Below are 14,104 nucleotides of genomic sequence, written 5' to 3'. Positions count from 1 at the left end.
TCAAATTGTCATGCAAACATTGTATTGTACTTTGAGATGGATTTTTGCCTTCATTTTTGTAACATTTATAACATAAATACATAAATAGCAATAAAAATCCAATTATTGACATTTGAAGCAATTTATGGGGACTAGGTACAGAATTAGAAAGAAAAGAATTGGGGCAGCCTGGGTGGCTCAGCGGTTTAGCGCCGCTTTCAGCCCAGGGTGTGATCCTGGAGACCTAGGATCAAGTCCCAAGTTGGGCTCCCTGCATGGAGCCTGCTTCTCCACCTGCTTCTCCCTCCGTCTGTGGCTCTGCCTCTCTCTCCTTGTGTCTCTCATGAATAAATAAATAAAGTCTTAAAAAAAAAAAAGGAAAAGAATTGGAAAAAATCCATTAGAGGTATTTTGTGATATTGAATTAATTGGAGTGTCTATTTTCTCTCTAGTTATTGGTGCCTTGTGATATGTTTGAGCTGATTGGTTTAAAATGGTAATTAAGTTTTCTGTTATTACATGCAACAATTTCTCTGGACAGTTAGTTTCCACTGATAATTATATCTTGTAGTGGTTGTAATTCTATCTCCCAAAACATTTGGTTATCGATATCAATATTAGTGTGATTTTTATTAGAATAGAAAGCCAGTATTTCACCATATAACAGTAGAGTTATGATGAAAAGTACTCTGGTTACAAAATAAATCAAGAAGTATTACAAAGGTGTTTTGCAAACCTTGCCAACAACATCTTCTTTTCCCATATATCATGTTAGTTTGTATAGGCATAGCCATTACAGGCCAAGTTACAGTGAATTCAGGGCTCCATTGTTGTTTAGGGCCTAACCATATGTTTTTCCTGAATTCACAGATGTCAGAAGATATTGGAATCCAATAAGAATCATTGCCTAAGGGATCCCTGGGTGGCGCAGTGGTTTAGCGCCTGCCTTTGGCCCAGGGCGCGATCCTGGAGACCCGGGATCGAATCCCACGTCGGGCTCATGGTGCATGGAGCCTGCTTCTCCCTCTGCCTGTGTCTCTGCCTCTCTCTCTCTCTCTGTGACTATCATAAATAAATAAATTAAAAAAAAAAAAAAAGAATCATTGCCTAATAAGCCCCATCTTTCTCCAATGGGAAGAACTCTGGTGGCATTTACAATAGTTTCTATTCCCATTATGACAAGTCCAGTTGGCCCTAAGTTTGGGTACCAAGGCAGTAATTGAATATTTATATAAGTTACAGGGATCTTCAATGATTTTCCACAGATTAGGAGAGCTGTACATTTTGGGTTTCTGTAGTTAATAAAGAAGGCCATTAAAAAAAAAAAAAGGCCATTGACCCATAGTAACATCAGAAGCTTCTGGGATGAATGGCAAAATTAGATTTAGGAGATGATTGAGTCCACCAAGTTCCTCCCAAAGTAGCATCTTTGATAGATGCCCTTTTTTTCTTATTTTGTCTTAGGCGACTCCACCCACAAAAACATGGTTTGTGAGTATGCTGGATATTTTGGCATGTTGAACAAACTGCCAGTAAGTTTCTCACATTGGACCTATGGACCTTTCTTAATACATTATCACCTAAGTCTCCACAGACACAATGGTCAATCTGTTGAGTATTATATATAACGCTATCTGAGTTAGATAGCACTTCTTGAAAGGCTTTTCCTAACAGAGGTACTTTATAAGCACCAATGTACTAAAAGGAACATTAGAGTAAGTCCAAGAGGTCATAAACATTTTATCTAAGTTCTTATCATAGTAAAGTACTTGGGTAATATTCAAAGTTATATTAATTAAATCAGCAAGTAACCATGATATTTTATCAGGACGTAAAAAAAGGAGGAGGTGAGAGCAAACATGTAGGTTTACTATCTTCTAATATCACAATTTTTTTTTTTAAAGAGTTGAAATACAAGCCTGGTCCCAAATCTTGGGAAAGCAATCTACCCTGCTGTCATCTAGTTCTCTTCCTAGTTTGTAGCTCAGATGTCTCTGATGATCCTTCAGTGGGTCACTAAACAATTAGGCACAAAGATTTTTGTCTATTCAGGAGCTATTGCAATTTCTTTACATCTTTTTTTTTTTTTTTTTTTTTTTTTTTTTTTTAGTTTGCAGGACTTCAGGGAAAAGGAGTTTTAATTCTCAAAGTCAGAAAGGTGGGAGAAAAATCAAAATGTTTGTTTGAAGAGTTGTAGCCAGGCATTGGAAGACACTAAAAGAAATCAGAATTGAGTCCAGTTTATAATGAATAGTATTAAAATCTAATATCTACAAAGATGTGTTATTGAAACATTTTCTATAATCACCCTCATTTTTTACCAAAGATAACCAAATTAATATCATTTTATTTGCAAAATAAACCCAGTTTTAATCAACTTGGCCTAATTACTTACATAAACAGGGTATGAATAGTGATTGTATAGCGTTTTTAAAAATCTGCTTTGCTGAAACTCTTTTATAAGAAACTTTATTTTTTTTAAAGATTTTATTTATTTATTCATGAGAGACAGAGAGAGAGAGAGAGAGAGAGAAGAGAGAGAGGCAGAGACACAGGCCAAGGAGAAGCAGCCTGACATGGGACTTGATCCTGGGTCTTCAGGATCAGGCCCTGGGCTGAAGGCAACACTAAACCGCTGAGCCACCCAGGCTGCCCCTATAAGAAACTTTAGATTGAATTTTTAGTAGCCTGTCAAGGCCAGAACCCAAACCAAATTCTTGCTGTCAGATTCACCTACAATACCTGTAGATTTGGGTGAATTCTTCTTTTTGAGGTCCCCAAAATATCCTGAGGTTCCTTCACTTGCCAGGAAGTGACATTCTTTACCCATCTTATGAGGCTGCTGGAAATCTGCAAGCAAGATAGCAGGCCAACATTTTTAAGGGGCTTTATTGGCTCCAGAAAGTCAGCCTTAGTTCCTTAAAGCGGTCTGGTCATATCTGAGTCTATGCATGTCTATCTCAAATATGACATTCCAGTCTAAGTCTTAGTAAAATAACCAATGTTTCCAATGGTGGCCTGTTACAAGGAGAACAGATTCTTATTGAACATATGCAAACACTTCTAACTGCTCTGAAAGAAAGAATACTCACTGAAGGTTTCTGAATTTTGGAAGATTTCAGATAGAAAAGATAAATGTTTCAGTTTGTTCACAAAATACATAAAAATGTATATCATCGGGCAGCCCTGGTAACTCAGTGGTTTAGCGCCGCCTTCAGCCCAGGATGTGATACTGGAGTCCTGGAATCAAGTCCCACATCAGGCTCCCTGCTTGGAGCCTGCTTCTCCCTCTGCCTGTGTCTCTGCCTCTCTCTGTGTGTGTCTCTCATGAATAAATAAATAAAATCTTTTTTAAAAAATGTATATCATCATATTTCTGTAATTCACAGATACCTTAAGAGAAAAGGTTTCCTTAAATCTGGAAGAGTAGACTTTAAAGGATCAGTAATGTTTCAAACAAAAGTCATAAAAATCATAATCATCTTCCTCAATTCATTCAGTCCCATATTATTAATTCTCGTTCTGTTTGAATGCAGTTTTCCCACCAGTTCTGGAAATTCTTTCTCAGCTTAGTTTTGTGATCTAAAAAAATCAGAAACCTGTGTTTGTCAAAAAGTCCTTTTCATGAATCTCCTTACAGGTGAAACACATTTTCAAGAGCATCAGAACAGTAACTATAAATGGCAAAAAGACTCAGAATGGACATGGTTAAAGATCTGATTGGAGTTTATTACAATGCAGTTGACAAAGAAATACAGTTGTTTTATTGACACACATTTCAATAACTAGAATGTCAACTGATGACCTTATACCAGGTCATATTAAAATTTTAGGGATTCATATAATTTCTAAAATAGTTATAGCATTTCAGACTGCCTTGAGGGCTCAGTTGGTTGAGAAATCCGACTATTGATTTTGGTTCAGGTCATGATCTCAGTGTTGTGGAATTGAGCCCTGCGTGGAGCTCTGTGCTCAGCAGGGAGTCTGCTTGGTATTTTCTCTCCCTCTGTGTCTGCCCCTCCCCCTCATTCACATCCTCAACTCTCTCTCTCTCTCTCTCTCAAAGTAAATAAACCTTTAAAAAGTGATAGCATTTGCCCACACAATATAACCTAAGAAGATTAATCATCATTTGTTTAACAATGCTTCCCATGTAACTTAACACAACAAATAAGCAACCATAACTAGTGAAAAGGATTTCATTTACAATTCAAATCTTTGGGAAGTTTTGTTAAAAAGCTCAGATTGTTTTAAAGCACTTGCCTAAATAGTATTACAGATCACTATAAAACTTAACATTTGGGCGTGAGGAGGCTCAGTCAGTTAAGCATCTGCCTTCAGCTCAGGTCATAATCCCAGGGTCCTGGGATGGAGCCCCATTGTCAGGCTCCCTGCTCAAGGGCGAGCCTGCTTCTCCCTCTCCCTCGGCCCCTCTCCTCTCTGCTTGTGCTCTCGCTCTCACTCTCACTCTCTCTCAAATAAATAAAATCTTTAAAAATTTTTAAACTCATTCCAATTTTTTTTTTAAATTTTTATTTATTTATGATAGTCACACAGAGAGAGAGAGGCAGAGACACAGGCAGAGAGAGAAGCAGGCTCCATGCACCGGGAGCCCGACGTGGGATTCGATCCCGGGTCTCCAGGATCGTGCCCTGGGCCAAAGGCAGGCACCAAGCCGCTGCGCCACCCAGGGATCCCAACTCATTCCAATTTTAATTAGTCTTGGCCATGCATAAAATTCTTTTCCAACGATACCCCTTCACAGACCTACAACTTTCCTTTTCATTTAGATTTTTGTCCTAAGCCTTCTCTCTCTAAATAACCAGTCTCATTTGAGAACAAAATTAGTTTCCTTTCCCTCAACAAACATATATTCCCATTCCTCATACCTTTCTTTTCAAAAACACATCTTACCTTCCTACAGAGTTGCTATTATTTTCTAACAGTCTCAAGCACATTTATCAGAATTCTTAATGCTTAGAAACCTTAATTTCTAGTAAAAATTAAGTAGTAACCACTTTGAACTGTTACAGCAGAACACTTTAGATCAGGAATTTATAAATAATTTCATAATTTCTAGCTAACATTTTTTTTTATAGTACAACTTTTGGTAAAACACAAAGCATGTTTACCGAAAGACCTAGTATCCCCAGTTTCTCTGCAATAAGAAAGCAAAGGCAGACAAACTTACGTTCAGTAATCAGTGTTCCAGTATTCTATCTTATTTGGCAAAGACTTAGATATCCAATGAATTCAACCAAATTTATCATTTAACTTAGCAAAACTCAAAGTTTCAGGTTACCAAAGATTTTGAAAGCTACAAACCTTTTTACTTACTTAACCTATTTGTGTGTAACAATTAGCCAGGTAAATATTATGAAACAGACTAAATCAATCATCATTTTAAGTCATTTTTTGCTGAAAATGGCACCAGAGATGACATAAGCTTATTTTACTTTTAGTAAACCTTCGTAGAATAATAGTTTTATACTTAATGCAGATCACTCTAAACACATGTCTTGTTAAACCAACAAACTTAAACTAGTTTTAATATTGAACATTTTTCCAGATCACGTAAACTTGAAAAACATTTGGGTCAATCTCTATCTTTCTAAGTTTTAGAATGTCTAATTCTTACAAGCACTTGCCTTTAAGCCAAGTAAATAGAACTCTTTTGCAACTTAATTTTAGCAATAACCCTCCAGAGGTAGAAAAAATATCTCATATTTATAACACACATGGACATATACACACAAACAAGATGCAAACAAAATCCAGCCTTTGTTTCATTAATATCTGTGGAGAGGACATTAAAGACCCAATTTCCAAATATCTCCCTTTCATTAAAACAAATCAAACGGCAAGATAGCATTATAATTTATGGACCTGTGAATTAGTCATTTCCCATTTTCCAATATAACCTAGCTGGTTTTGTCCAAAGATGCCAAAAGCTACAGCAACAAATAAACCAAATGAGGCCCAGAATACCTTGGAGTGTCAGTTCCTCCCAAAAGCCAAGGGCTTCACTGATTCAACCAAATAGCTTTCTACTTTCTCATTGCTTAGTCTTGTAGCATACTTTCCCTAATTGTGCACGCAAAAAAAAAAAAAGCTAATATAGGGGGTGCCTGGCTGGCTCAGTTGGTAGAGTATGCAACTCTTGATCTAGGGGTTGTAAATTTGAGCCCCACATTGGGTGTAGAGATTACTTAAAATAGTATCTTAAAAAGAAAAGAAAACTAATTTAGATATATCAAAAGGACTGCATTTGGACCACCTGAGATTCAGATCATCCTTAAATTTTCCCACTGGGGCACCTGGGTGGCTCAGGCAACTAGCTGGGCGTCCAACTCTTGGTCTCAGCTCAGATCTTGGTCTAAGGGTCTTTTTTTTTTTTTTTTTTTTTTTTTTATGAGAGTCGCACAGAGAGAGAGAGAGGCAGAGACATAGGCAGAGGGAGAAGCAGGCTCCATGCACCGGGAGCCGGACGTGGGATTCGATCCCGGGTCTCCAGGATCGCGCCCTGGGCTAAAGTCAGGTGCTAAACCGCTGTGCCACCCAGGGATCCCTCTAAGGGTCTTAATCTCAGGGTCATGAGGTCACACCCATGTTGTAAAAAAAAAAAGAAAAGAAAAAATGTTTCCCCCTTAAGTAAGCACTTGCAAGTAGTGGCTCTGTGTGTCTTGTACATATAGCCTGCTGAAGATCCTGTGGGTGGTTGTTGGTTTTCTAGGAGCTGTTTTGGCTTTTAAAGCACAATTCCCTACCCATTTTGGTTTTCATTTTGGAATAGGGCTTGAGCAAAATCTAAGGATATTGAGTGTGATGGATCAAGAGGGTACTGCTTGTGTCACTTCCAAATAGCCATAATACACTCTCTTATGTGTCTTGGTTTCCCCCAGTGAGCTCTAAGACCATTAAGGAGGTGGGGGCACCTGGGTGGCTTAGTCAGTTAAGCATCTGACTCTTGATCTCAGCTCAGGTCTTGATCGCAGGGTTGTATGTTCAAGCCCCGTGTTGGGCTCATGCTGGGTGTGGAGCCTACTTTAAAAAAAAAGAAAGAAAAAGAAAAAAGGACCATTGAGTGGGACTTGAAGCACTGGATGATCAATCCTTATGTGTGTGTCCCCAGATGTGTCAATCACTTTATGAAACAGGAGATGATCCCTATGGGACCCTTACACATCTCAAGGAATACCCTCACACACTTCCGTCGTCACCTGAAAGTGCCGTTAGGCCAGAAGGGACAAGTGTCCCTTTTCTTCAAAGCTGAGTGATTCAGTCTCTCTTATTTCTAGCTAGAGAATTTACTCAAGCTTTATATTAATAACATCAATTAGTATAATGTCAAATTGAAACAACCTACCCATAATTCCAACCTCTCTAGATTATTCCCACCTACAGAACATTACCAGTAACCCTGAATAGCTTAAATAAAAGTCAAGACTGTTAAATTAAGACGTCTGGTCATTAGGAGAACTCACCAGATACACCTGTGAGGGGATAAAAAGCTGAAGGGGCACAAAAGGCCCCTGGTGATCCCAAGCATGAGCCCCAGAGAACCCCCAGCTGTTTCTCAGGCTAGCTGCTCTGATATCCTGCCCACTATGCCAAGAAATGGTGATGCAAAATGCACAAAACGTTTTTAGAAATTTAAAGAGAAGAGGGGATCCCTGGGTGGCGCAGCGGTTTGGCGCCTGCCTTTGGCCCAGGGCGCGATCCTGGAGACCCGGGATCGAGTCCCACATCGGGCTCCCAGTGCATGGAGCCTGCTTCTCCCTCTGCCTGTGTCTCTGCCTCTCTCTCTCTCTCTCTGTGACTATCATAAATAAATAAAAATTTTAAAAAAATTAAAGAGAAGAGTTTCATTTGAGCCAAGTTTCCTGAGCAGCTGCCCAGGAAACAGGCTCTTCACAGGGAAGAAAGTGCTCTGGAGAATGAACAGTTTTACTTTTTTTACATCTTGTAAAAGTTCAAAAGATTGTAGATTAGCATATAAGCATAGAAGTATTGATCGCTATCTCAAGGAGAAGATGGTTTTCCTTTAGGCTTCTCATTCACAAAGCACGTGTACAATGCCTGGGTGGTGGGCCATAAATCAGGCTTCTGGTTTGAACAATGCTTGTGTACAGTCATGCTGACCTAGAAAGAAATCTAAATTGATGTCCCTTGTATATTAGGCCCTTAAAGAGAGTTTTTCTCTCATCACTGCACATTTCTGCTTCAAGAAAACATGAAGTATTCAATAGTGGTAGAGAGAATTCTTTCCATGGAATGCCATCTTGGCTGGTAGGTGAGGCTGAACTGACCAAACTAAAAGACAGGCTTGGAGCTTATCTTTCTGCCTTTCCCTGCTGCTGGACCATCCGAAGCCATAGCCAGGCTACTGGCTCCTCTTCTCACTAGAGACATAGATAAATTAGGAGGGAGAAGCAATCTCATGAAATGATAGCATCTCCTCCTGCCTCCCTGCCTCCCTTCTAGTGTCTGCCTTTCACGCAGAAGAAGAGGACATCACCGTTCTCCACCCCTACTATACCCCACTTCACTACCGCATCCCCCCCAAGGAGTAGGATCACTGATTCCTGGTAAGGCAAGAATTTGAACAAAACAAAACACTGAAAAATGTCCTTGACTGTGCAGCAGTGGTAGGAAAGGACCAGCAGTACCTGGCCTTCAAAGACAACCCAATTTGAATGACTCAGATCTCCCCTATTGCTTCATTTGGAAAGCCCTCAAAGAAAGCACTAACAACTAAAGGCTGAATTATTCTACCAACATGTGGAAAGGAAGTATGAAGGCCAAGACATCTCAAGATCAACCAGTCTATATCTAGTTCAGGTTAAGCCAACAATCATGCCACTCTGACCTCTGCTTCCACTGTCACATCTACCCTGACCCTCCTTATTTTTTTTATTTTTTTATTTTTTTATTTACTTATGATAGTCACAGAGAGAGAGAGAGAGGCAGAGACATAGGCAGAGGGAGAAGCAGGCTCCATGCAGGGAGCCCGACGTGGGACTTGATCCTCAGACTCCAGGATCAGGCCCTGAACCGAAAGCAGGCACTAAACTGCTGAGCCACCCAGGGATCCCCAAATAAGTTTTTAAATGTTTTAAGTCTCTGTTATGCTACACCCTTCTGAACATACAAATAGAGTAGTTTTATAATATTATTAGTGCAGTTAATTTTATTTGATTCTCAAATTTTCACAGGCTTTGGAAAATGTCCAGAAGAATGTATCTCTAAATAAATCTTTCATGAGCTGTCAAATTTTTTTATTCTAAAATAACTCCAAACTTATAGAAATGTTGTAAAAAATTGAAAATGGAGTCAAGAGCCAGGCTCATCTATTTTTGCTAATAATGCTGTATCTGGTTTCTCTGAATGGAAAGGAAAATGAGAAGACATTCAGATGGGAATAATATTTTATATTATTTGATTATAATGAAATGTCATATTAGGTTCCTTCTCACCTTGGTTTTTCCTTAATGAAAATTATGTCAAAGTGAACTCTTTTTATCAATTATAATGCTGAACAGAGTGCCTAGGTGGCTCAGTTGGTTAAGCAACTGCTTTTGTCTCAGGTCATGACTGCAGGGTCCTGGGATTAAGCCCTGCAGCACGCTCCTTGCTTCCCCATCTCCCTTTGCTGCTCCCCCTACTTGTGCTTTCTTTCTCTGTCAGATAAATAAAATCTGTTTAAAAGATTATAATGCTTCTGAGAAAGGACTCAGAAAAAAAAATATCTTTGTTTATTAAAGATTTTATTTATTTATTCATGAGAGACACAGAGAGAGAGAGAGGCAGAGCCACAGGCAGAGGGAGAAGCAGGCTCCCTGCAGGGAGCCTGATGTGGAACTCGATCCCGGGTCTCAGGATCACACCCTGGGCTGAAGGCAGATGCTCAACTGCTGAGCCACCCGGGCTGCCCAGAAAAAAAAAAAAAAAAAATTAAAAAATAACAATTGACCCTTGAACAACACCAGGGTTAGGGAAACCAACTCCCATATGCCTGAAAATCCACTTACAACATTTAACGCCCCCAAAACTTAACTGCTAATAGCCTATTGTTGCAAAAGCTTTACCAGTAAAGAGCCAATTAACACATATTTTGTATATGTATTATATACTGTATTCTTTTTTTTTATTTTTATTTATTTATGATAGTCACAGATTGAGAGAGAGAGGCAGAGACACAGGCAGAGGGAGAAGCAGGCTCCATGCACCGGGAGCCTGATGTGGGATTCGATCCCGGGTCTCCAGGATCGCGCCCTGGGCCAAAGGCAGGCGCCAAACTGCTGCACCACCCAGGGATCCCTATATACTGTATTCTTATAATAAAGTAAGCTAGAGAAAAGAAAAATGTTATTAAGAAAATCATATGGAACTGAGGAGGGCACTTGATGGGATGAGCACTGGCATCCCACATGTTGGCAAATTAAATTTAAATTTAAAAATGCAAAAAAAAATCATGTGGAAGACAAAATTCATTTACACTACTCTACTGTATGTATCGAATAAAATCTGGACCTGTGCAGTTCAAACCCATGTTGCTCCAGAGTCAAATGTAATGTAAAAGTAGCATTAAGAGAAACCTTTTTTTCTGCTTTTAGTTGTTATTCTGGTCAACCCTCCAAACCACAGATGTGGGGCAACGTCTAACCAAAAGGAAACAGCTTCCTCCTGTAAGTTATAAATGAGGCATCCCTCAAACCCTGTCAATTGAACACATTTACATCACTGCATCTGCCTTCAAATACCAGAACTCTTTCCTGTGATCTCACGAGTCAGGTAGAATGAGTGAGTGCCCCTTAACAATGGAGTATTTTTGCTCAATTCTCCAATAGTATGAAGTGGCTGCCCGTTTGAGGGGGTGATACTCTTTGGAAGCCACAGAAACTGAGTGATCTGGAAGAGATGCAGAGTGTTCCTGAACTCAAAGTGCTCTTCGAAAATTCAAATATTGAACGTAATCCCTATTGGGATGGTACCTGGAGGGAAGGACGAGACTAGGTCATGGGAGGGGTGAGGGGGAGCCTTTGTGAATGGGATCAGTTCTCTTTTAAAAAGACTCCAGAAGGGGATCCCTGGGTGGCTCAGCGCGCGATCCTGGAGACCCGGGATCGAATCCCATGTCGGGCTCCTGGTGCATGGAGCCTGCTTCTCCCTCTGCCTGTGTCTCTACCTCTCTCTCTCTCTCTGTGACTATCATAAATAAATAAAAAAATTAAAAAAAAAAAAAAGACTCCAGAGGGATGCCTGGGTGGCTCAGCGGTTGAGCATCTGCCTTTGGCTCAGGGAGTGATCCCATACTCCAGGGATGGAGTCCCACATCGGGCTTCCTGCGAGGAGCCAGCTTCTCCCTCTATGTCTCTGCCTCTCTCTGTGTCTCTCATAAATAAATAAAATCTTAAAAAAAATAAAAATGAAAAGACCCCAGAGATCTGCTTTCCCCTTTCTTTCAAGCTGAGGACACAGCAAGAAGACAACCATCTATGAACCAGGAAATAGGTTCTCACAAAACATCAAAACTACCACTGCCTTGATCTCGGACTTCCCAGCCTCCAGAACTGAGAGAAATAAATGTCTGTTGTTTATAAGCCACCAGTCTGTGGTATTTTGTTACAGCAGCCGGCACAGACTAAGATGCTTCCTTTCCATGTTTGGAAAAGTTAAGATTCACCTGTGAGCAGAGAAGAATAAATAACATGACCACTTTCTAGCTGGCTTAATGTTCTTTCCAAAATACCAATCAGTACTATGGACTGCCGAACAGGAGGCTCATAATAACAAGAATTCCAAGTAAATTAGCTAATCATAATTATGTATATAGTCACGAATCCATAAAGTTTGCATCTAGGCTAGAAACATGCAGCGCGTGGTGACTTCAACAACCATGGGTCATCTTAGGGCTGTGTTCCGGCATTTCTAGCCGACTCATTCAGCACAGAGGTCGTCCTGTCAGATCCCTCCACCAAAAGATATCCCAAATCCCTCCTTCCACGGATCTCCTTCCCCAGAGCCAACATTCCTTAGCTAGACTGCTTTACAAGGTCTCATCCAGTCTCCTAGGTCTTCCTTCTGGCAACAACTGACCTCATGTATCAGCCTCTCAGCCTGACCTCAACTCCACTTGGGAGAGCAGACCAATGACCTCAGCCCCCCTTCATTGCTTCCTCACTGCCTCACACGTCCTCGCCAGTGCTTCCTTCTCTAACCACATTTCCCTTCTTCAAACACACCAAGGCTGATCCTATCTCAGGACCTTTGTACTAGCTGTTTCCTCTGTCCAGAAGCCTTCTCCATCAGAGCCACTAAAGGCTCAGGACCTCTTAACCTTTCACTTCTCTCCTCAGAGGCCCTCCCTGACTATCCTATTGACAGCAGCCCCAGCATGCTCTCTATCGTGACATTTTTTTCTTCCTTCAAGGCACTATTGCTATATGAAAGTATCTTGTTTACTTATTTATCATATTCCCACTAGAATGAGCCCCATGAGGACAGAGAGGCTTGAGCCTTGTGTTCATTGCTACATCCCCAGGACCTGTGGCACCCGAGACAGGGCAAGAAATTTCTCGCTATTATTGATTTCACCCTCTCAATTTCCCTCAGAACGCCTGACATCACCAGCAGTTCTGCCCTAGATTAGGCTCAGAATTCTCCTCTCTAGAAATCCTCAGCCACCTCTATATCATCAACCAGACTGTGTCAGTACGTGATTTTCCAAAGCGGGACATGTGGACCTCCGAGTGGAGTGGTGGTGAGGATACTTGTGCGAACGTATGCAAAGATGCTAAGAGTTCCTAAGGAATTTTAAAAATGTTGTGTTTTCATGTGCCAATCCAACATTCTGGATCATCTAGCACAGATTCCCACTTTTGATCAAGCACTGCCTAGTTTTAGTGCCTGTATTGGGTGTGTGTTTAGGTTTAGCAACAAGTGGGACCAGCTTCCTGGTTTTATAGGAAAAGCACATAAATGGTTATATGTTGCAGCATCCTTTGCAGGAGCAGAAGACTGGACACTATTTGAAAGCAAATAATAGAGAATTGATGTAAAACTGTTTGGTACATCTATACAGTGGAATACAATTTAGCAGTAGAAAGAAGGAGGAATCTTACAAGTGCTAATAAATTAAAAAAAAAAAAAAGAAAACGATTCTTAAAAATATTGAACAGTGCAATCAACATCCAGGTCAAGAAATAGAAAACATGACCAGCCCCCTAAAGTCTTTCTCATCCAGTCACTAGCTCCCCATCCCACACTCAAAGAGGCACTAATACCCTGACTTCTAACAGACTAGATTTGCCTGCCTTTGTACATTATATGAATGGAACCACACTACGTATTCTTTTGGATTTAGCATCTTGGCTTTCAACGTAGTGTTTATGAGATTCATCCACTTGCTGGGTGTAATTGCAGAGAGCTCTTTGTCACGGCTGATAGTCTTCCACTCATTCATCCACTCTCCTGCTGATGGGCATTTAGGCTGCCGCTGGTTGGGCCTATGAAAATAGGTTAGCTACGAATACTCCACTTTATGTCTCCTGGAGAACAGATGTAAGCAATTTTGTTGGATATGTTTCTAGGAGTGAATCACTGAATCATAGATTGCTTGCTTACCTTTAAAAGATAATGCCAAGTGGTTTTCCTATGGAGTTTCGGTCGCTTCATATGCTTATGTTGGCCAATTAAACAAATAATCTGGGGGGCACCTTGGTGGCTCAGTGTTTGAGCATCTCCCTATGGCTCAGGTCGTGATCCCAGGGTCCTGGGATCCAGTCCTGCATCAGGCTCCCTGCATGGAGCCTGCTTCTCCCTCTGCCTAGGTCTCTGCCTCTCTCTGGGCCTCTCACGAATAAATAAATAAATCACAAAAAAAAAAGGAGGTGCATAGTCCAGTGGTTTTCAAAATTCCCTTCCTCATTCAAGAGCGGCCTCACCCCTCTCTGTGGCAGCTCACCCTTGCATCGGTTTACCCGGCCTCTCTAAATGAGGCACAGCTCCTGTTTCCGATCTTTTGGACGCACAGTATTTCTACGTTTCCTTCTTTCCAAGAATTCCAGCCGACAATGTTGATTATCAACTTGCAAGCCCGCACGATTCGTCCTTGTAACATGCG

Source organism: Nyctereutes procyonoides, unplaced genomic scaffold (genome assembly GCF_905146905.1).
Source record: "Nyctereutes procyonoides isolate TBG_1078 unplaced genomic scaffold, NYPRO_anot_genome, whole genome shotgun sequence".
Lineage (NCBI taxonomy): Eukaryota > Metazoa > Chordata > Mammalia > Carnivora > Canidae > Nyctereutes > Nyctereutes procyonoides.
This window is presented reverse-complemented; position numbering follows the sequence as displayed.